This window comes from Pelodiscus sinensis, chromosome 1 (genome assembly GCF_049634645.1).
Source record: "Pelodiscus sinensis isolate JC-2024 chromosome 1, ASM4963464v1, whole genome shotgun sequence".
NCBI classification, from domain to species: domain Eukaryota; kingdom Metazoa; phylum Chordata; order Testudines; family Trionychidae; genus Pelodiscus; species Pelodiscus sinensis.
In genome coordinates this window covers 315,350,347-315,374,327 of record NC_134711.1, presented here as the reverse complement: position 1 = coordinate 315,374,327, position 23,981 = coordinate 315,350,347, and the positions used below count along the sequence as shown (strand labels likewise).

The following is a 23,981-nucleotide window of genomic DNA, read 5'->3' as shown; positions in this document are numbered from 1 at the left end:
CTCCCCTAATCTTTATGTCATCTGCAAACTTTATCATAGTCATTTTATGTTCCTTTGCACATCTTTGACAAAAAATGTTAAATAGCATAGGACCAAGAACTGATCCCTCGTGATCTTGGGAACATGTAGAGAAAGATCTAAGAAGGTACAGTACTCAGCAATAAAAAAGGAGTTTAGAGATTTAAAAACACTGCACTGGAAATAATCATCAAAGGCAATAAAACTTTCCTTAGAAATGCCCCCCTTGTTTGAATGGGGATTAGTTCATCCAACTCTGACCTACTTATGCCACTATGTCCAATATCCTTTATGAAGAAGAAAATACATAGCAAATTAATGCATTGAGGTTATTAGGATTCAACTGACATCTACAAAGGACTAAAGATATGATAAGGGAAACTGAAAACTGGTATACACTTGCTCCTCTCACAAAGATTCTTTAATCTCCCAATTTTCTGCTTATTTACCGTATGGTTTCTAAAGAAATTATGCTGTCAACATAAGTTTTTGTGCATGTCAGATACTATAAGACCATCTGGAACCTATTTTCATCATAAAGTTCTGTGGGATTTGGGGTGGGAATAAAATTGAAATATATTAACCCAGTTATCAGTCTTCTTATTAATTGTAACATTTTTTACTTCGTACAGGGGGCCACCCACAGATGTCTTGGGAGATGAATCCAGTCTCATGGGACTCTGAATTCTCTACGTTTGGTGAGTTGCTTGTGCACTACTGCCCCTTAATTTTCAAGGCTGTTCACTTAATGGCTATACAAGGTTCCAGAGGAAGGGCTCTGACCTGTGAGTGGAATCCTAGGGAGTCAGCCACTCTCAGATGTTGGCTTTTTGGTGAATGAAAGGAACCCCGAGAAGTTTCCTCCAACATAAGTGTCTAGTACTGAAGGTTCTGGGGAATTATTGTTGAAGCTGGGTACAGCTTGCCCAAGAGAGATCTGCTAAGGGTAAAGGCAGGGTAAACCCCTGATAGACAAAATATGTGCCAGGTGGACAGTGAAGGTTAGAAACCCCACACTCCTCTTATTGATGCTGAGTATCACTGCTGTGCCTACGCGATCTTCCAAACCATAGAGCAGTCAGGGGTAAGGACTGGTAGAAGCAGGAAAAAGTTCTACAGTTAGCTGTGGCTCCAGGGTCATTCAGCACTCATTCCTGCATTGTTTTCCTCCTGGGAAGAGAGATCACCTCTAGCTAAGAAAGGTCCTGTCTAGAATATACTGGGCAGTGGTTCAAATGCTTGCTATTAATCTCCGTCAAATCCTGGTCCAAAAGAAAGGATACTAATGCATGAATTGTGGGAATGCATAAGATTCAACTACTCTGGCAGATCAAAGAGAGAATTCAATTCATTTTTAAATGTGACATACAACCCTGCTAAAATATTCATACTTGGGAATACAGCTATACTGAACACAGTGTATTATATGAACTAACAATCCTGGACCTTCAGACCTGCTATGACAGCTACATGGGCTAATCTTTCCTTACTAAATCTAACAAATTTAGAAAAGACTCCTTGCTGTTTAAAGAAAAATGCACATTTTACAATCAGACTGGGAATTCTTTTCTAGAATGGCACAGAAGGGAACGAGACAATCACAGGCAGAAATATAATAAAACAAAATACCCCCAAAGAGAGGTTTTTACTTATCATTGGAGTTACAAATGTGGCTTCTAAGTTCAGACAAAGAATGATGTTCTGAATTTCTATAGCACATTTCATTGGAGAATGAGTAGTAGTCATATTTACTATGGTATAAGTACATAGGGGTGAAAACAGACCCAGATGACAAGATATCAAAAAGATCTGGAAAAAACAGCAGTTGTGCTGCTTAAAGTTATTCTCACAGGGTACATCTACACAGCAAAGTTATTTTGAAAAAGCAGCTGTTATTCTGAAATAACTTTACTAGCGTCTAGACAGCCAAACCACTATTTCGAAATTAATTAGAAATAGTGGAGCGCTTATTTCGAATTTGGTTAATCTCATTACATGAGGAATAACGCCAAATTCGAAATAGCCATTTCAAAATAAGTGCTGTGTAGACACTTATATCGAAATAGGGGGCCTCCAGCCTTCCCAGGGTGCCCTGGTGGCCAATCCAGCCTCAACCAAAAACACTCCTCAAGCCCTTAAAGGGGTTGACTCTGGCCACAGTGCCTATGCCAGCTCCAAGCCTGCCAGCCCTGAGCCAGTAGTCACTGCCCTTGACCCAGTAGCCCCAAAACATGAGCCAGCAAGCCACTGGCAGCCAGACCTCCGCCGCTCCCCAGGAGCAATCTGCCAGCTCCCAGGAGCCTGACAGGGGCTGGAGAAGGTGTGCGCCTTCCTGGTCCAGGGTGGAGATCATGGACCTTATTCAGGTTTGGGGGGATGCCCCCAACATCCATGATCTTCGCACTAGATGGAGGAATGTGGCCATCTGTGGCAGGATAGCTGCCAGCCTGGCCACCAAAGGCCACATGCAAACCCAGGAGCAGGTTTGCATGAAAATCAAGTTGGTCTGGCGAGATCCCCCCCAACCCTGAGCTTCCCCTCTCCCTTCTTCCCCTTGCTTCCCCCTTCCAGCTCCCTCCTCCCAGGTTTCCCCCTCACCTCTCTTCTCCCCTCTCCCACCTCCTTTCCCCAGTCTCACCAGAGTTTCATTCCCCCCCCCCTAAGTTTTGTTACATAAACAGAGTTTGTGTTTATGAAAATACATGTATTTTATCTGACATCAGGAAGGGGGTTAGGGAGGGGTAAATGGAAGGACGTGAGGGAGGAATGAGGCACAAGCCCCCAGTGGGGCATACCAGGGAGGCTCTTGGCACTACCTAGGGTGGAAGCTCTCCCTCAGGGCCTCCTGGATACTGACAGCCCCCCGATGGACCTCCCGGGTGGCAGCCTGCAGAAAGTGCATCCAGGCTTGCAGCAACACATCCATGAGAAGCACCAGATTGCCCAGGTACAGCTCTGGCTCCATGCTGCAGAGTGCTGTGGTGTCCCAAGTGTGGGCAACCAGACCACTCAGAGACAAAATGCTTTGCTGTCCCTCATGGAGGTAGGCAAGCAAGCAGGGAAAGCTGAGAACTGGCTGTTCAGGGGGGTCCCTTTAAACACAGGCCTCACCTAGCCTCAGGCAGCAGCCACACAAAGTAACTCCTGACTTGATGCCCTGCTGGTCTTGGTTCCGGCCGGCTTTAAATGCGATTAAGCGTCCACTTAGTGTGGATGCGCTATTTCAAAATAGCAGAACACTATTTCGAAATGCATTTTGTGTGTAGATGCATTATTTTGAAATAACTTATTTTGAATTAACTATTTCAAAATAAGATATTTCGAAATAATGCTGTAGTGTAGACATACCCACATTCATTGTACTGAGGAAGAGAAAGTGACTTGCCCCATGTCATGCATCCAGTTTAGAGCTGGAGACAGAAGTCCTGACTTCCCAGTGCTTTCGGCTAAATTAAGGATGCACTGCCTCTCTATTGACTAATTAGTGCCATTAAAACTGGAAGTGAGCTAAGAGAAGGATGTAAAATCTCCTTGAATTAGTTAATCAGTTAAACATTATGTTCAAGTGATTAAACGGGGGTGCACAGGCTGGGCCAGCTGCAGACAAGGGCTTCTCCAGCCAGCCTGTATCAGGCCCCACATGGCTGGAGCAGCCCCCTGCCTGAGGTGGGTTGGAGACTGCTCCAGCCCCTATCGGTGAACCATAACTGGTAACCACCTTACTGGATGATGCTTACTGGTTAACCAGTCACATCCTTATGCCCTACATCCCTTTCCCTCACTTCCTTGAGTGCCAGCACTGTTGTTCTGGTGCCCTACATGGAGACTTGCTTTTGACTGTTTCCTCACAAGCAAGCAGAAAGATGGGGTTCTCTGCACAATATCACACAATTGAAGTAAGAAAGCAGGCCAGTCTACTTCCCTAATGAGAGACGATATACTGGTGGGGGAGCAGTGGGAGCGTCTGAAAACCTCCAAACTATCTAGCATACATGCTGTAACAAACAAACAGAGTGCACAAGCTAATGGCGCAGCTCATATCCCTATGTATCCCTCTAGAATCCTGCCCAGACGAGTAGGATCCTACAGTTTGGGATATACAGTGCAGAATCTATGCTCATCAGGATTTATGTTTCAATATCAATCCATCAGTCCTCTTTGTTTAGAGGAACTCCCTCCCAGGCAGGGTGCCTTTATCATCCTTCCAGAATGATAGCTTCTTGCCTATGTTAGGAAACAGATGTACAGCCAAATACGGCTCTTACTTTCAATGGGATTATACCAGTGTGAAAGCAGATTATGGCCAGAAATGTTGCTCAGTGTGTTATGAATAGAGCAATGAGAGCTTTGTATGGCTTTGCTTTATAGCAAATATTCTAAAAGTCTTCTAAGAAATTATTCTGAATTTAATAGCAGAGGTATAATATTGGAGATGAACTACACCAAACTTCCTTTATTCACTGTTGCAGCTTCAGAAGCCTTCGGGTAAATTACCTAGTGAGATAAAAATTAGCTGGAGCTAGTCTAATTCTATCATGAAAGACTCTAGCAAAACCTAAAATGTAAGCAGAGCTACAAGAAATGGGGAGTTGCTTTGGAAATACAACACATGCACCACTCAATGAATGAAGAAAACAGAACCCCAAATACCTCTCCTTCTAACCGTTGACTACAATGGGAAAGTGGTTATGATATCTGGTGAGAAAATTTATTTTTAAAAAGCTTAAAATGTGAAGATTAATTATATTTGGTAAGTGCTACTGGCAGAGATTCATTAGATGATCAACAGTTATCTTATTCATCCGTCAAGTATCAGAGGATCACACAAGGATGGAACCTGAAGCATTACATTCTGAACAGTATTTTTGAACAAAGCAAAACACAAAAAACATTCAGCTTCTCTCAAAGATTTCTCCAGTTCCTCCCACACCTAATATTCGCACTATTCAAATTAAAGGATAGATACTTTTTTCCATTCCTTGTCTGGAAACTATCTTATAAATCCATTCCAATATCACACTCAGAACAGGAAGGCCTGAGTCGCCCAGGGTTTAATGAAGTTTCTGTTTAAATTGAGAACAAATTAATGCACTCAGAAAAACTTGGAAACTGTTTAACCTGAAATGAATTGAAAAATGCTGCTCCATTGACATGCAAAACCATCTTTATCATATTGCTACTCAAAACTACATATCTAAATGGCATTTATGCCAAACCACTCAGACAACAAAAACCAATTTTCAGAGATTTACACATGTTCCTCAAAGATAGGCATTTCAAGCTCACAACATAGCCACCAAAAAACCTTTAGAGCTACAATTACAATGCATTCCATGGAAGGAGATCTGATATTTACATCTGCCTATGTGTATTTCACTCATTGACTCCCAGGTCCTCCAACCCCTTCACCACTTAAAATTTTGTTTAATTGAGGAAGCTGTAGGTTAGTGTGAAATATTAAAAGCTTGAGAGAGATGGGAAATGAACTGTACAAATGCCAAAGGAAAGCTCTGTAACTTGTGATGGTGGCTTCTCAAATGAAACAACTTTCATCTATAGCTACTTCAGATAATTTTGCTTTTCAATATTCCTCAAAATGTGATAGTTAAAGTAGGTAGAGAAGACAGGTGTAGGAGATAATAAAAGGCCTGAAAATGTTGACAGATTTCCACATGTCCAGGGAGCATTCCATTATTTGGAGATACATCCCAGACTTCAAAGCAGTACTTCAGTAGGAGGCAGGGTTCACACATTCAGATTTATTGGCAAGAAAAGGGACAGCAGTGCAATTACGATACCCACTGACAACTACAAGTTGAACCTCTCTAATCCAGAATTCTATCCTCCAGAAACATCCATCGTCCGGAATGATTTTAGTTAGCCAGATGTCCACTTTTTATGGGTGTGGCCCAGTTTCCCATGGTCCCAGTTTGTTCACAGCCACCAGTCCTAGTTCTCAATGTTCTATGCTGTTATTTAGCTCTAATTTACCCCTAAATGTCCTCTAACAGCCCAGTAAGCAGTGGAAGTGTTGGCAATGATGCCAGACAATATTGACCTCCTGTAGTCCAGAAAATTCTCTCAGTTGGAACTGGTCAGGTCCTGAGGATGCTGGACTAGAGAGGTTCAACCTGTATTTAAAAGTCTCAGAGGCCGTGTTAGTCTGTGTTAACTTTAAAAACAAGTACTCCTGTAGCACCTTCAAGACTAAAAATATATATATAATATCATGAGCTTTTGTGGACAAAACCCATTCTACTCATCTGAGGAAGTGGGTTTTGTCCACGAAAGCTCATGATACTATATACATATTTGTTAGTTTCTAAGGGTATGTCTAAGGGTATGTCTAGACTGCATCCCTCTGTCGGCAGGCGGATGCAGATTAGGCAGGTCGACATTGCAAATGAGGCAGGGATTTAAATATCCCGCACCTAATTTGCATAAAAATGGCTGTCACATTTTGCCAACTCAGCACTGTCGGCAAAAAGCGGCAGTCTAGGGAGGATCTGTCGAGAAAGAAAGCCTTTTTCGACAGATCCTGTAAACCTCCTTGCAGGAGGCATAAGGGATCTGTTGAAAAAGGCTTTCTTTCATGACAGATCGACCTCTAGACTGCTGCTTTCTGCCGACAAAGTGCTGAGTCGGCAAAAAGCGGTGGCCATTTTTATGAAAATTAGGCATGGGATATTTAAATCCCTGCCTCATTTGCAATGTTGACCTGCCTAATCTTCATCCCTCCGCTGACAGAGGGATGCAGTCTAGACATACCCTAAGGTGCTACATGACTACTCATTATTGATAACTATGCTAGTGTAATTAAGAGCAGTAACTACAGTGATGCAGTGAGGATACAGTGACTAACTTAGCTAGTCCTTGAGCTAATCAGCTAACTATTAATTTCAAAGTGCAAAGGTTAGATTCAGTTGATTCCCACCCAGAACACCTAGTTCAGTGCTGCATTTTGATGGTCATATCTCAAAACACAGTTCCCACTGACATCAACTGTCATTATTGAGGATGGGGAAGTGCAACAGTATATACACCCAATGCTGATGAGGAGCAGTTCCTTGACATAGATAGCTTTTGCCAGCAATTAGGGAATTTGATTTAGGACTGAGCACAAACTACAAACGAAACAACGGCCTTCATTTATGTAGGTGTGCAACTGGAGAGGATGGAGATATGGGTAGGGGGGAGAAGAACCTTCTCTTTCCCTTCATCAGGTTCCATAGTGGGTCCAGAATTGCAGCCTTTGCACTCTGGTGTGCCTGGTGTGACTAGCAAGTTACTACCCGGGGAGCAATTTGCTAGAAAGAAGGCAGCAAGTACAAGGAGACATAGCTCCACTCACCCCACATGCGAGCGAGCACAGCTGGCCGGCCACAGAGCACAGCATAAAGGAATAGCACAAGTGTTCTCCCATGATGGAAATGCAAGAGCTCAAGGAAACTTTCTTGATCCTCAGGGTCTATGCAGAGCCACACCACTGCTGACTATGGGCCCCGTGCTGTTAGCACAGCCTCACCTTGAGCCTGGATCTCAAGACTGTGCTATTAATGTTAGCGAAATAATAATGATCGGGTGCTTTGAAAAGAAAAGTGCCCCAGCTTGTTTTAAGAGCTGTACATAAGAGCCTTTACAGAATGATCCCACTGTGATTCTTTATGTGAGGTAAAAATTAGCCACTCTTACCAGCTGAAAGAGCCATTTTGAGTTTCATCCATTATTAAAGTAAGCCAAAAGAATGCCAAGAAGAATTATATGAAATTTCCAATAAAGCAGAAATAAAAAACAAATATTGGGTTATTGACTGCATAGCACAAGGCATGATCTTGATTCACAGAAGGCTCCCTGTCATCAAAGCTGGATGTCTACCTTCCAATATCTGTTAAAAGTCTACAGCATTAATTATAAACAGGGAAAGATAAGAGTTCAATTCATGTGGTTATTTTGTTCCAGGCACTTCATGGCTGTCAGTTTAACTTTAAAAGAGGCCCACAGTGAAGATAACCCCATAAAGAGGATAACTTGGAACTTAAAAGAAGTGTACTGACCCCACATATGGCCCTAACAGATGTGGTTTTAAATTACCTATGGGACCTAATAATGTTTTTTTTTTGAATGGACTGAATGGTAAATACTTGGCTCTGCCTATGATAGACATGCATGTTCAGTGGTTTACACTCTCCATTTGGGTATTTAGCAGGCATGTTTTTCATTTTCAGTCTACGTTGGTCAGCGAGATTTAATACTTTGGACCGTAATCCCCTCACCAGCAACAAAAAAGATAAAATAACCTTATAGATATAAAAACCAACCAAACAAAAAAAATCCTTGTAAACAATACCAGTCTAACTGCATTGTTTCTTATACAACAAGAAATCCTGCTGCCCTGCAATGGAAACTCACCAGAGAGGACAGCTGAGGAAGAAAAATGTTAAATAATTCAAAGCCACTAACATCAAGTCTGATGTAGGTATAAAAATAGTTACAAAACACCACACCATACACGTTTTCATTACAGGAACTTTGGCTTTTGTGAAGACTTAAGAATGCCCAACCTACCACTAGTCCATTTTAGAACACTTCATTAATCAGGCATTCACAATCCCATCTATTTCCAAACCAGCCTTCACATATTCATAATGATTTGACGTTGCTGTACTGAGGAAGACAGCCTTTATCTTTGCTCACAAGATAAGGGCCTGATCCAAAGCCCGTTACAGTCCATGGAAGACTTTGAATTAATGGGCTTTTTACCTGGCCTAATATCAACCCCCTTGTACTTTGTGCACTAGAGAATGATAGGGTTAGTACAGACAACCCCTCTCCCCCATGAATGAATGAATTAAAAATAAAAACCAATGTCACCCTGTCCATTCCCCAATACAGACTGAAAGATAAGCCTTTATGAAATTTTCCCTGGAATGTTTTGTAAGCAACCATATAGTCTGTACCATTTCTGCAAAGGTTATTCTAGGCTTCATGTTTTGTTTTTTTGTATAGAGGAGGGACAGAGAAACAAATCTGAGCATCAGTTAAATGAAGAGCTCACACGCTAATCTTTATCAGCAGCATTTGTTTCTGAAATTGGGGGGGGGGGGAGGGAAGAAGAGGGAGAGTAACTAATATTTAAAAAAAAAGTAACCCAGGCCTTCCTGTTTCATGCACATCATTTTAATAGCTCAGATCTCTTGTGGAGGGAATGGAAAACCAGTCTCTCTTAAGAAAGGACTGGCATCCCAGTACTTAACAGAAGTTGATAAGCTCCTTTCCCTCTTTCCCCCTTCCAAGTCAGCCTCTGATATCCCTTAATTTGTTTTTTGTTCCTTTCTTCCAGCTAGACACTTGCTGCCTGATTATCTCAGAAGATGACATAAAAAGCAAAAATTTTCCAACAAAACATTAATTATGCAGAAGACATAAAATCATGCAAAAACAAATGATGCAGGTGCATAATAAACGCAATTCCCTGGAGCCTGTGATCGGCAGCTTCTAGCGCAGACGTCTGCAAACAGCTGCCATTTAAAGGCGTATGTGGGGCATGTACTAGGCAAGATTGGCAGATTGGGGCAATCCTAGATGTGCCATTTCTTTTTTTTTTCCAACCCCAAATGATACTAACACCAGTACCACAAGTAAGCCACTAAGACCCCAGTCTTACAATCAGTCCCATGCAGAGACCCCTACACCCATATTCTGCTCCACTGGAAGCAACTGCAGTGCCACAGAAGGGCAAAGGTTCTGCCTGATCAGAACTCATTGTGGGATAAGATCCTAGCCAGAATCCTGGAAAGTATCAGTAACTTCCAAACCCTGCAGACTTTAAATCTAGTAGCCAGAGTAATAAACTTAGCAGAATTAATCTTAATGGGTCAATGTCCTCAAAAGGTTGTGCTTTTCTAAATCAATCTTTGTGGAACTTCCAAGAAAACACTGTCTATACATTTTCATGCCAAAATTATGAAGGCTAGGTACTTAAGTAGGAGGTCTGAACTTGTACACCCAGAAATTGAGGCATCCAGAATTTGAATCCAATTTAGTTCAACACGCATCTGATAATGAACCTCCAGTATTCCTTGGTTTTGAGTTTCAATGTTTTCACATGTGGCCAGTAATTTTGGGTCCCCAGAATGACAACATATTGGACCTGTTGTTTTACAGGTGCCAAACATGCACAGTAAAACACTTCAGTAAAAACAGAGGAATCGAAAATAAGGAGCTTTTTTGGAAACCTAGGCCTAAGAGACTTGTACAAGGTCACATAGGGTATGTCTACACTACCCTCCTAGTTTGAACTAGGAGGGTAATGTAGGCATACCGCACTTGCAAATGAAGCCCGGGATTTGAATTTCCCGGGCTTCATTTGCATAAACTGGGCGCCGCCATTTTTAAATCCCTGCTCGTTCGAACCCCGTGCCGCGCGGCTACACGTGGCACGAACTAGGTAGTTCGGACTAGGGTTCCTAGTCTGAACTACCGTTACTCCTCATTCCTCAAGCCTAGTCCGAACTACCTAGTTCGTGCCGCGTGTAGCCACACAGCACGGGGTTCGAACGAGCAGGGATTTAAAAATGGCGGCGCCCAGTTTATGCAAATGAAGCCCGGGAAATTCAAATCCCGGGCTTCATTTGCAAGTGCGGTATGCCTACATTACCCCGCTAGTTCGAACTAGCGGGGTAGTGTAGACATACCCGTAGACAGTATATCGCAGAGATGTGAATACAATCTAGAACTTATGATTACCATTTCCAGGCCTTCATCCCAAGGCAATCTTCGTTCTTCTTTGTCACCCAGAGATGATATTTAGCTTTGTTTTTCTAAGCATATAAATAATTGTGACAATATTTTTGAAGGGTGGAATCGCATTAGCAGGGTTTTCAAAGGAGTAGTGTTGTCTCAGCACAGTTCCATGTGTTAACAATTTCCTTCCAGTACTTGTTTATACATATTTAACACATGTATTGAAAATGTGACCCCTAATGTTAGAGAAAATATTCTCTGCCTATTTCAGTTTGTGATCATCACGTACCTGTCCAGGGACCTGCGTGTAACACACAGCAGTGGAATCATATCTCTTGGAAAAATCCCAACATCTGAATGTATTTAAGAGGTAGTCCACAGAAGTAGTGCTATAATAGCACACGGAAGTCCTGGGACAAGAGGAAGGGAATCAGAGAAAATGGGGTGATGGGGTGAACTGGCCTTAGCTCATTACCAGCAACTATAAAAGTTCTCTCCCCATTCAGGTCTCACACAGGTGTTCAGGATCGAACACTGAGGTCAGACTGGAGCCACAATGTGCTGCTCACAAGAAAAACCAGAAACTCTTTAACAATAGGAACAAAAAGCCCAAGGAAACCCAGCTACTCAGTAGATGAGGGGGGTGGGGGGACCTTTTGAGAAGGCAGAACACTACATTTTGTGGCCACAAGCTGAGCTGTACCATGGGGCTGTGGGGAAAGAAGGGAGAAGTTTCTTTCCTCAGTTAAATGTTGTTTTGTTGATCATGTTTCTGTTCAGGAAGCATGCAGAAAAGCAAGACTAAGGCTATGTCTATGCTACAGAGTTTTTCCGAAAAAACTTCACTCACATCCACACTGCAAAAAGGCGTGTGTGGACGGGGAAGAAGGAGTTCTTTCGAAAGAAGAGGAAAGAGGAAAAAGCAGAGGTGCCCTGGTAGCCACTCCATCCATAGTAGTCACAGCTTAAATGCGAGCTAGCAATCTGCTTTTTCAAAAGATAGCATCCACACTGAATGGACGCTATCTTTCAAGAAAGCAGATCGCTTTTTTGATGTGCTTTGGCAGTGTGGTCGCGCTCTTTCGGAAGAAGTTTTTTCGGACGATCTCTTTCAGAAAAGCTTCTTCTGAAAGAAGCCTGCAGTCTAGATGTAGCCTAAAAGACTAATTGATACTCTGCTTTTTCATTGCCCAGCCAGCTGATTCTCTCCACAAATTACCACTCACAAGATTCAACTCCTCAGTCATGACAGTCCATTCTGCGACTGAGTACCAGAGATCCACAGAAGCTGACTAGTTATTTAAGGAGAAGCAATGGATGGCCATTATGAGGGTGACAAAAAAAACCTCAATCATGAATGCATAAGACAGAAGAAAATGTACGCAAGATTCCTTCAGTACTTCACAAGGATAGTCACCTTTACAGATGGGGTGAGGAGATACAAAAAAACACGGAGTCCTTGCTTTTAAGTTACCCCAAGATCCCGCTATGCCACTCTGGCAGGACACAGCGGCCTTACAGTGGGCATAAAACATAACTGATGCTCATTGTAAGGCACTTTTATACTACAGAGCCAGGCAAAGGGGAACTCCATGTAAATAAGAATCAGGCTTAATTTAAGTCAGGTTTGTGATACTGCCATGAACATTTACAAGCTCAACCACAAGATTTAGTCATTCATCCTTAACAGGAAGTTGAAGATTAAAAGGAAAAAAAACCCCTAATGGTATACTTTCCCACATTTCAGTCATTTGTCTGTGATTTCTAATCATCAAAGTTTCTGTTAGAGTAGGACACTGTCATTTAATTGAGTTTTTTTCTGACAGAAGACGTACGACCACAGAGGTGTGAGGCTGGGCAATTTGCGTGATTGCTCTGTCAATGCTGTTTCTCTTGGGATTTCTTTCCTTTTAATCCCATTCTACAAATTCTGCAATGCTGGATCCTTTTGATGCAGCTTTGTCTGATTCTCATTAATTGCATTCCCTTCTTAACCATAAAGCTTCAGTTTTTGTTATCTGCTAACATACACATGCATGTGTACATGTGTTCAGACACACTGACTGGCAGATGACAAAATACCAAATTTTATCATAGCTATAATAGGCAGGCCTGGTAACGTTTGCCTATTACAGTTGCCCAACACTCCCCATTATAACGCCCCATTTTCAATTGCTTATAACTTGGTCAAGCCCTTCCATGCTGGGTGTCTGAGGCTGGCTCATCGTTTGCTCATTTTTTGTTTTTAAACGTCAGAACAGTTCAGCTGTTTCCAACAAGTCTAGGGGGGAAAATACACTTTATTGGCCATGCTAATAGATTTTGGTGGCCTCTTTGTTTGAATCACTCTAGTACCTGGTGTTTTGGAATTGGGATTTGAAATGTGCCCTCGGAGTGGCTTTTATGTCAGGGACATGCTTTTTGCCATTCCCATAAAAATCCATAGGAATTTGGCTACATTTTAAACCCTTGGGGGAAAAAAAGACTCTGTGCTCGCCCGTTGCTCACTAGAGAGTAGCTAGAGCTTAACAGTAGAACTCTGTGCAGATATAAAACTGGTATCTACACGAGCATCTTCATATGGAAAAATGAGCCGCAGATATCCACGTATGTGAATACTCATGTATATAAAGAAGATCCTGAGGATCTGCAGGGTTCTGCTTAACAGTACAGTCTCCAAAGATTCCATCCATGCTGGGTATGCTCCAGCAGAGGGCTGAGTAACACTGTCCCTGTGGTTGCAGCTCTGAGATAGAAGATTGTGCCCGGTCCCAAAACTGAGGCTGTGTCCAGACTCCATGCCTCCGTCGACGGAGGCATGTAGATTAGCCAGATCGGAAGAGGGAAATGAAGCCGCGATTAAAATAATCGCGGCTTCATTTAAATTTAAATGGCTGCCCCGATCTGCCGATCAGCTGTTTGTCGGCAGATCGGGAGAGTCTGGACGCGATGCCCCGACAAAGAAGCCTTTCTTCATCGACACAGGTAAGCCTGGTTTCACGAGGCTTACCTGTGTCGATGAAGAAAGGCTTCTTTGTCGGGGCATCGCGTCCAGACTCTCCCGATCTGCCGACAAACAGCTGATCGGCAGATCGGGGCAGCCATTTAAATTTAAATGAAGCCGCGATTATTTTAATCGCGGCTTCATTTCCCTCTTCCGATCTGGCTAATCTACATGCCTCCGTCGAAGGAGGCATGGAGTCTGGACACAGCCTGAGTGCAGGGAGACCATCTCATCTGTGTTCTCTATGCCCTCCTCTGTTGACACCCAAGCAGTGTGGAAGAGTCTAATTTGTCTAAGTCAAATGAGGGGATTAGAGGGGGGAGAATGAGAATGAGACCTGGAAGGGGAGTAGATTGGGACAAGGAGCTAAGGGTGGGGACACCTCAAAAAGAAACAGAGATTGTTAGCTAGAGAGCCCAATTAGTCCCAGAATCTGTAAGGATGGGAAAGGAAAATGGGGCAATTTGGATCAGATGAGGAGCTGGGTGAGGTAGGAAGATTGGGCTGGCTGAGCAAAGAGATTGAGACTAGGACGCAGTGGTTGACAAATGATGGCAGGGGGAAGGGGAGACAGAGCCCACAAGGACCATGCACTAGGGGGCCAAATTAAGGGTGTACATGCAGCCTTCATTTCTCATTGTGTGAGGGGCTTGTCGTGGAAAGTTCAATAATCTTCTTTTAATACAAACTGCTTTTTTGAGAGAGAGTTTATATACGTAGAGCGTAGCGTAGATTCACCGGAAAGGCAGTGTAGCGTGCAATAATAAACCCAAACCTGGATCAGTATACAAATAGCCACAAACTTCACATTTTATTTTGCTGTAAGTGTAATATACATGCTGCCAAAACTCCAGTCTTAATTGTAGGCTTTTTCCTACAGGGTAGTGTACTGCTGTACAAAAACTTGACATGACATCGATAAAAATCTAACTGAATTCTCTCATTTAAAATAGGTTGATAAATGTGACTTGGTAAGTGGGGCTCCGCAGGCCTGTCCACCGAAACAGGCTTTCAGCAACTTCTCCTGCTGTTCCCAGCCCCTCCCCCTTTATCTCATTTAAAAGTAAGATGTGTCAAAACCCAGGAAGCAAATCTCTTCTTGGAATCAGAAGTCTGAACTGTCAACTTTATTCACGCCCCCCCCCCCCCCTTCTGGTGATTGCCAATATATTCATCTATCCTGCGACTCAGCTTTGCAATCAAACACCAAGAACAAACATTTCAATAACTCTTTAAAAAATAATCTCATAATAAATAAATTGCTCTGCCCATGTCTTCTGTTGATGATACAAGCAACTTCTTTCAAAGCAAGTTTACATGCTAGGAATAAAGTTTTATGTGCATGAGGGTCAAACATGTCAAGGAATGTAAACTTTCCACAATAAGTATTTGCCACTCCATATAGCTAAAGAAACTTGCACCAATATTCATATTTTATCTGTATTGCTGGCTTACAAGTTGTTATTGGAAACAATCATTCAAAAGAGCTATCGAAGAAAAATATTTTTAGGAAAATAATTTCACTGTCAGCATAGTGATGGTGGAATGGCACAGAGGAACGTAGATCCCATTTTTTTTCTCCTGTAGAACTACAATATAATAGCCTATACATCACTCCTGAGCTAGGGATATCAGGTGAAGAAAAAAAAAAGTCACCTGGATTTTTTAAAATCTGTATCAAAGTGGAGATACATTTAAGACAATTTCATCTTTCCTCTGAAAATATATTGGTCAAGGATCCATGAATACCCAATTCATAGGCAAGTGGTGCATGTTATTCTGTGAAAGCGCCCAGAAATGCCAATCTGTTGGATCAAAGCAGAAACAGAATATTTTAGCTTTTAGTTATAATAAGCTAGACTTACAGAGCTTGTAACAGGGCAGACAGCTACCAGTCTTTAAATCTGAATTAAAATGCAGGACTATGTAGCACTTTAAAGACTAACAAGATGGTTTATTAGATGATGAGCTTTTGTGGGCCAGACCCACTTCCTCAGATCAAATAGTGGAAGAAAATAGTCACAACCATATATACCAAAGGATACAATTAAAAAAAATGAACACATATGAAAAGGACAAATCACATTTCAGAACAGAAGGGGGATGCAGCGGGGGGGGGGGGGGGGGGGAGAGAAGGAAGGTAAATGTCTGAGTTAATGATATTAGAGGTGGGGAAAGGTAGATGTCTGTGAGCTAATAGTATTAGAGGTGATAATTGGGGAAGCTATCTTTGTAATGGGTAAGGTAGTTGGGGTCTTTGTTCAACCCTCCCGGAGAGTGTCGAATTTTAGCATGAATGACAGGTTTTTTTTTTAATTGTATCCTTTGGTATATATGGTTGTGACTATTTTCTTCAACTATTTCGTGGATCTGGCCCACGAAAGCTCATCATCTAATAAACCATCTTGTTAGTCTTTAAAGTACTACATAGTCCTGCACTTTGCTTCAGCTACATTTCTATTACTAAATCTGAATTGACTGATTTACAGAGTTTCAGCTCTTTGAATCAAATCTGGACGAGGCAATTTCAAGTTCAGTTGTTTCGGTTTTATATAATGTGTATTAAAAAAATCACACACACACAAATAGGGGTTTGTTTAAACAGGGCCAAAAGATAAAACAGCGATAAAAAAATAAAAGGTTGTTATTCAACTATTATTTTTCATTAACTATTAAAAATGGCATTGATTTTAAATCCCAGTAAGAAATCATTTATGTCACACAATATTAATTTTGTCAAATTGCTCTCATTTTATTAGTGCAATATTTGTAACTTTTGATCTGGAAACATCAAGTTACATAAGACTGTGGTTCTGCTCCCTCACAAGGATGTGATTCTGTCAGAAAATGAACCACTGAAGCAGAAATTCTAACAAAACTGGAAATGACTTTCCTGGGAAGGAAGAGGAGAGTCTTGTTCAAGTATCTCAGCTATTTTTAAGTGGAACCACAGTAAGTGTTTTGTTTTCTTGGGCAGAAAAGAAGTATAATGCTAGGTTGGGGAAAAACACAATAATAAGGGAAGACTATTTTAATTGAAGCATTGAGCACACTAGAGAGGGAAATGGCATTTCAGTTAAAACCCATTCCAGGGAGAAAAAAACCTCACATCACAACTACACCCTGACAAACAAAATAAGGAATCAGTATTTCAACTATCATCATTGCTACCTGCACACAAAAACAGAGTTACTGCATTTTAATTACTCTAGCAAGTTAATTTAGCGGTACCGCAGAAAACAAGGAATAAAATTGTCTCTCCCAAGCCACCAAGAAGAGAGGTGACATTTGCCCTCTCCCACCTCTGAGGTTTTGCTAAGCTAAGGGCATATCCCTTCCCATCCCCCCAATTCAGAGGAGTATTTTTTCCCCTCTCACCCACCCTTTTCTTCTCCCAGTAGCCTTCCTTTCTGCCATACCCTCTAAACTTAGCGAAAGCTAATTCCTCCCCCAACCCTTTGCCCCCTTTAAATTAAAAAAAATCCATGAATACTTGCCCCTTTTCTCCTGCCACAGATTAAAGACAGCTCTCCCTTCCTACTGCCAGCCCCCCCAAACCGTATCTGAGACAGCCCCTCCTCCCCAAAAGTGCTCTCCTTGCAACAGAACACACAGCAAGTGCCCAAAAACTGAAGTGAAGAGCCAGACTGAATCCCTCCTCTGTAAGAGACCGATTCACGGAAGGGAAAGTAGGGGTGAGCTACAGAGGCAGCTCTCAGCAGGATCCCCAGCCTGAGCAGAGCTCATGTTAGTGCTTTTGGAGCTCCCCATTGCCATGGCTTCTGGAGGGAATCAGGCTAAGGGGCAAAGTGGAAACAGGTTGTTTGGAAACACCCCTCCCCCCATCCCATCTCTCGACAGAGCTCCCTCCTCTTTCTGAGGAAGATGCCCGGCAAAGCAGCGCACTCACCTCCTGAGGTGAGCAAAAACACAAGGAATGACTAACTGCTTACAGAAAATGCCCCCTCCACATATGTCCTCCCTGTTTGCCCTCTCACGCAACCCCTACCTCTACTGATAACACCAGTCATTTCTCTGCACAAGCGTTTCGCATTGTTAAGGATCATGGCAGCAGGAAATCCTAATGGCCCTGAACAGCCTGAGCTAGGAGGATTTATCCAGCAGCATGTAAGAGGCCGGGATTGAAGAATTTAAGTGGGGAGGGAAACACAACTGACACAAAATAGCAAACACCAGCATGTCCTTATCACAAGCAGCATCAGAAAAGCCTCAATATATTCAGTCTTTGCTTTTGTGGGGGGAAAAGGAGGAAGCTGTATGGGTTCACAGAAAGGGTTTTTTCCCCTCTATCATAGGCATAAAAATATATGTTATTATTAGAGTTTCTTTATCAGACTCTATAAAGTGTTACAGGGTGACACAAAGCGGGAGGCATTGGATTCTGAAAAGGCCAATGAAATAAATACAAACTACAGACTTAGGACCTGCCTCACACAAACTCCCCCCCTCCCCCCCAAAAAAAATTCTCAAGAAAGGACTCTGTTTACTGTGGCAGATACCCTGCCCTCAACTTGTTGTTGCTTGTCTAACGTGGGCACAGTGTCTCTGGGTGTTGCTGGCACACATGGTGGTGGTATTTTACAGGTGTATATGGTAGATCTTCGACACTACAGGCAGAGATGGTACACACACCAACAGCAGGACACTCTCCGGTGGGAGAGTAGGGTTGCCAGATTTTCAACAAAAATACCGGACACACTTGACATTACATCACAATCTACATTACATCTTATTTAGAAAAAAAACAGACGTATATTTTCTCATTCATATTTTCTCAATTTGTTTCCCGAACAGAAAGCTCAAATACTGGACTGTCCGGTTCAAAACGGACACCTGACAACCCTATGGGAGGGGCTATCCCGAAAGCAAACTATTTTATCAGCTATGCAGAACAATGAGACTTGAGTTGCTCACAGCATGATAACTCTTCCTCCTCAATTTCTTCAACCTAGCAGCAATGAATTGCTACTTAAAAAGCACAAGTGAGTGTGTAAAGGACACAGCCCAACTTCAGTTTCAAATTGTCTTGCTTTTGCCACTTTGTGTCATTACCTTAACTCTATTTTAAAAGTTGAAAGAATCAAACTTTCCAGAAAGCACAAGAGCTGAGCAATATGCTACCCAAAGACTGGAAAGTTTTGGCATCAAGTATTTAGGCACATCTATTTTGACTATATGAATAAGATATTTTAAAATGTGTTCATAACTCACCCAATAAACTAGAAAGGGTAAGAAAATATGCATTTATATAACAGTTTTCAAAATATATCCAATTTCTTACTTATTTCACCAAAATAGTTTTCAACCCTGGATAGTCTAGTGTTATAGCGCAAATAGCTCCACATATAACCTTTACAATATTTCTTTTAGAAGCACTGCAAATGTGTTACCAGTTGCCACTTTCAAAGTTAAATATCACAGCAATAATAACATTCTGAACACCATAAATAAATAGTTCTAAGAAACGCAGTTAAGGAGCCTGTGTGTTCTATGTTATGTAACCATATTACTGTTTTGGATATCCAAGTTTAGAATTAAAAATAGCAATCTTTAAAAATAACAAATCCCCCCCCCCCATTTTTCTTAAAAATGCCAAACCATGTGCAGGGATGTTGGAAGGACATGGGAATGGTGAGGGAAGGGTTAAAAAACAACTACCAAGAAAGGGGGTTGTCTCCCAAGTTGTAGTCTAGCAGAATTTTTTTTTTAAACTGAGAAATCTACCTTTTGGAAAATGTGGAACACAACCACAACTCTGACACAGATCCAAATGTAAACACATGCAACACTGTGTTGCATGTGGGCGAAGGGGCGAAGAGGTTAGAAAGAGGGGTTTGTGGTGAGAAATAATGGTGCCCTTTTTTTGCTGATAATTATAATACAATAATAATTAAGAAATCTTGCAACCCTGGGTAAAAGCTCTAGGTTGTTCCCTTCCTCTTTCCAGTCTCTGGCAGCCTTTCTGGGAAGACCTGCCATCCTCGCTGACCCAAATGGATTGGAGTGGAGCAGGGTGAGGGGAGTGAAGCAACCCTCCCAAATTACACACCTAAATTTTACAGGCTTAGGGTCCCAGCTACCCAGCATCTCTTCCAGACGCTGTGCTGAGCCATGAGCTCTAGCTGCACGAAGAGGCTGCAAACTAAGGACAGAGGGAACCGGGAGCTGGAGCAGCCGCGGAAATGTGTCTGCGAAAGGACAGAGGGAAATGAAGCTGTGCAAAGGCTGGGAGAAGCCAGCCTGCCAGCCAGGCAGGGAGGCTCTTTCAAGAATGCATGGAAAGTTACCGATGGTGAGGGGGGTTCACGTGTTGTGGGGCACGAGAAGGATTTTTGCGGAGGGTTGGGAGCTAAATAGCGAGCAATCCAGAGAGCTGGCTGCACAGTGTTCCCCAAACCCCGAGTACGTGTGCAGCAGGGAGGAGGGGGGGAGGGAAGAGACAGAGCTGGAGGAAGAAGAGACACAAACGCACTTTTCCCAGCGAAACGCGAGCTTACCATGTCTGCAGGCTTTCCCTCGCGCCAAGCCACTTCTATGCACGGCTCCTCCGCACGATCCCAAACTGGGCAACTACAGCCAGGCGCAGGAGCTCATCCCGCCAGGCGGCTCAGCCACAACCCCCCAGAAGGCTGGTCCAGCTTTTCCCCCCAGGCAGAAGCGTCCCTGGCAGGGCTGCCCCAAGCCAGCAGCTGCAATCCAAAGGCTTTTATTCAGCACTCCCCCAACCCGCCCCCCTTCGCCTCGCCTCGCTCTCCTTTACACACACACACACACACACACACGGAGAGAGGCAGGGAGCCACACACAGGTTACATGAATGGGAGGCAGGAGCCAATCCTACACTGCCTGGGAATGACAAGCACACATGCATTCAAAGCTGGTCTGCACCACTCCGGCGAAAAGGGGGGGGGGGGCGAGGAGGCAGTCTCCGTGCAGGTGATGCTGCCAATGGCTATCGCCGAGTGGCACAGCCCCCGCGCAGGTTCCCACTCCCACTCTGAGGTGGGGTTTAGCGCCCGCCCCGGCGGTATTTAAGGGTTGTCTGGCTGCAGCGCCGACCAACGTAATTAACACGCGAACACCGCTCCCAGCATGTCTCGTCTTTACATTCTTTGCTCAGAGATCCCACACAGAAACAGTCAAGGGATCGTTGTTATCAGGCACCTATAACTATATTGCTCGTGGGGGGAGGGGAGGAGACGAACTGCAAACATTTAATTGCATCACTCACAAAAGGTTATTTCCTAAGGAGAAAAAAAATGTACGATCAGGTGTTTTTTTTTTAAATCATCCTCATTCTGGATTAAAAAAAAAAAAAACTTCAGCCAAACCAAAGTTAACGTTTTCCCACTTAATAGTTCTTAAGAGAAGAAGGAGAGTTATGCAATTAAGATAATAGGTGGGGCCTTAGATCTGGGTCTAATTTCCAGTGCTGCCACTGATGCCCTGTGTGACCTTGGGCAAATCACTTATAATCTCTATCAGCCTTGAGTCACTGTCTACTGTAAAGTGGATACAATACTACTTCCTTTCCCCCAACCCTTTGTCTGTCTATAGGATCCAAGTGCCTGGAGGCAATAGCTGTCTGTGCCATGGGTTTGCACAGGGCCTAATACAATGGGGCTCCACTCTTGGTTGGAGCATTTAGATGCTACTTTAACATATACTAATATATACCAATCATAGTTTACTATGCAAAAAAAAAAAAAAAAAAAAAAAAGAAAAAAAGTGGGGGGATATGCATGTAATTGTTACATTTTACTGTAAAAGTTTAATCAGCCCATTTTGCCTCTGTAGTGGGGCGGAGTGGGTACCCAGTGACCCAGAAATGGAGGAATCCCTCTGGGAGGCCTAACCAGCCTACACATGGTGGAGAACGTGGGTACTGTTGATCCCACCCCTGAGATAAGGGGTTGAGGACGGGCCTCAGTAGACAAAATAAAATACAATAAAATAAAAATGTCTTCTTCCCCCCTTGTTATCCTAGTTGTTGTTTTTGGATTGGCCCAAACGGACCGTGGTGGTGGTCAAAATTTGTAGCGCCAGCACCAACAACTGTAGCAGCTTGTGGCTCAACACTGGCAGCTGGCTCAGCAGTTAGCGGCCCAACATTGGCAGCTGGTACAGCAGCTGGGCATCCAGTTCCAGAATCTCGAACAGCAGGATCTCCAGCAGTTGATTGCCCTCTGGTCCCAACCCAAAGGGCCACTGACGGGACCTGCCAGAGAGTCATCCAGCCCCACCGGACCTCCCCACCTCATGAGGAGGGAGCACAAGAGTGATTCTAAGACTCTCACTGGGAAGACAGACATTCCAGCCACCAAAAACCTTATGGGGCTGGGTTTCAGTACCCTGACACCCAGGCCAAGAGCACTCGGCCCCATGCCAACTACATCACCCGGGTTCAGGGCAGCTCCGTATGCCGGACCCCTACCAGCTGAGAGTCAGGGTGGCGAGATGCAACGTCCAAGCAGGCTCCAGCAAGGGGGATACCCGGAAGTGTGTTGTTAGTATGGTCAGGTCTGCACGGCAGAACCAAGCCCCTTATAGCAGCCCTTCAAAGCTCACAACCCCTGCACAAGGGTTCGCAGGAAGTGGCAGCCCTCCTAGACTTGGGGTGTGGCCAGACCCTCGTCCACCAGGAGTTTCTCCCTATCAGCATAGAGACAGAGGGGGAGCTGTGCCTGAAGAGTGTGCATGGCCATGTGAAGGCCTACCCCCGTGCGAGGGTCCTCATCACCATCCAAGGGCGGGCAGCGGAGATGACAGTAGGGGTGGCGCCAGCCCTGCCCTACCCTATTATCCTGAGTTGTGATTAGTGAGGATTCCATGCCCTCCTCAGAGAGACTAGTCTCGGGGTACCCCCTGTTCCGACCGACGTGGAAGGAGACCTGCTGGGTGAAACCCTGCCAGAGACCCAACCAAGAGAATCCGTCAGAGAGAAGGAACCCCCCGCGAGTGAGGCAGGGGAGGCGCCCAACCCTTTGCACAACCCCCGGGAGGAAGAACCCGCTGCCTGTAGCCCTGACAGACTCCCCTCGGGATCAGTGGGAGGACCCAACATTGAGGGCTGCTTACAAACAGATAGCCTGTGTCGACAGCATAGTGACAGACCCACAGAGGGCCGAGCAGTGGCCTCATTTTGAATTAAGGGCTGATTGCCTCTACTGGGTGAGCCGCGACCCCCAGACCCAGGTAGTGGAGACGCAGTCCCTCATGCCACACTGCCATTGGAGGGCTGTGCTCCGCCTTGCCCATAATATTCCCGCTGCTAGCCATTTGGGACATGAGAAGACCCTGGCCAGAGTATTATCTTGCTTCTTTTGGCCTGGAGTACACTGGGAGGTGAAGGACTACTGCCAGTTGTGCCCGGACTGCCAACTGGCCGCCGACCCTGGGGTGGCCAAAGCACCACTCATCCCTCTACCCATAGTGGGGACTCTATATGAACAGATAGCCCTTGACTTAGTGGGTCCCCTTCCCAAGAGCAAAGCCGGATTCCAGTCTATCCTTGTTTTAATGGATTATCACTTTCCCGAAGCGATTCTGCTGTGCAACACCTACGCCCCAACCATTGCCTCAGAACTGGTGAAGATCTTCACCCGAGTGGGGCTTCCTGGTGAGTGCCTCATGGACCAGGGAGCCAATTTTACCTCCCATCTGCTCTGGCAGGTGTGTACACTCTTGGGCATTAGGAAGCTACAGACCTTGGTCTATCATCCCCAAACTGATGGCCTCATTGAGCACTTTAACCGCACCATGAAGGGGATGTTAAGTAGGTTTCCCCGGTCAGAGATGCAGCAATGGGACCAATTGCTTCCCCCATTGCTACTAGCTATCCGTGAACTGCCACAGGCCTCAACAGGTTTTTCCCCGTTCAAGCTCCTATACGGGCGGCATCTGCATGGCATCCTGGACCTGATGAAGGAGACATGGGAACAGACCCCCTCACCATCACAGGGGCTTCTCCAGTATGTCTTCCAGCTCTGGGAGAGATTAGCCCAGGCCGGTGACCTTACTTGTGAAAACCTCCAGGCAGCGTAAGAAGCACAGGAACAAAACTACAGTCGCGGAGTGCGAAAGAGAACTTTTGAACCCAGGGATCAGGTATTGTTACTACTCTCCTCTGAAGAATCGAAGCTCCTGGCTCGGTGGCAGGGACCATATGAAATCACCCGCAAACTGGGGCCAGTCA

The 23,981-nt window shown here is 44.1% G+C and overlaps 1 protein-coding gene across 6 annotated transcripts in view; it reads right to left on the bottom strand.

The window, feature by feature from the left end:
* Positions 1-20,718, bottom strand: part of TENM4 (teneurin transmembrane protein 4) — an 858,468-nt gene extending 837,750 nt beyond the window's left edge. For 3 of the 6 annotated variants that reach the window (XM_075919465.1, XM_075919468.1, XM_075919466.1), the window contains exon 1: positions 20,284-20,717. The gene's annotated coding sequence lies outside the window, so the exon portion shown is untranslated. Of the gene's footprint in view, positions 1-20,283 lie in introns of all 6 variants that reach the window. The other 3 variants (XM_075919462.1, XM_075919463.1, XM_075919469.1) reach the window with 2 other exon arrangements.
* Between the last annotated feature and the right edge of the window lie 3,263 nt (positions 20,719-23,981).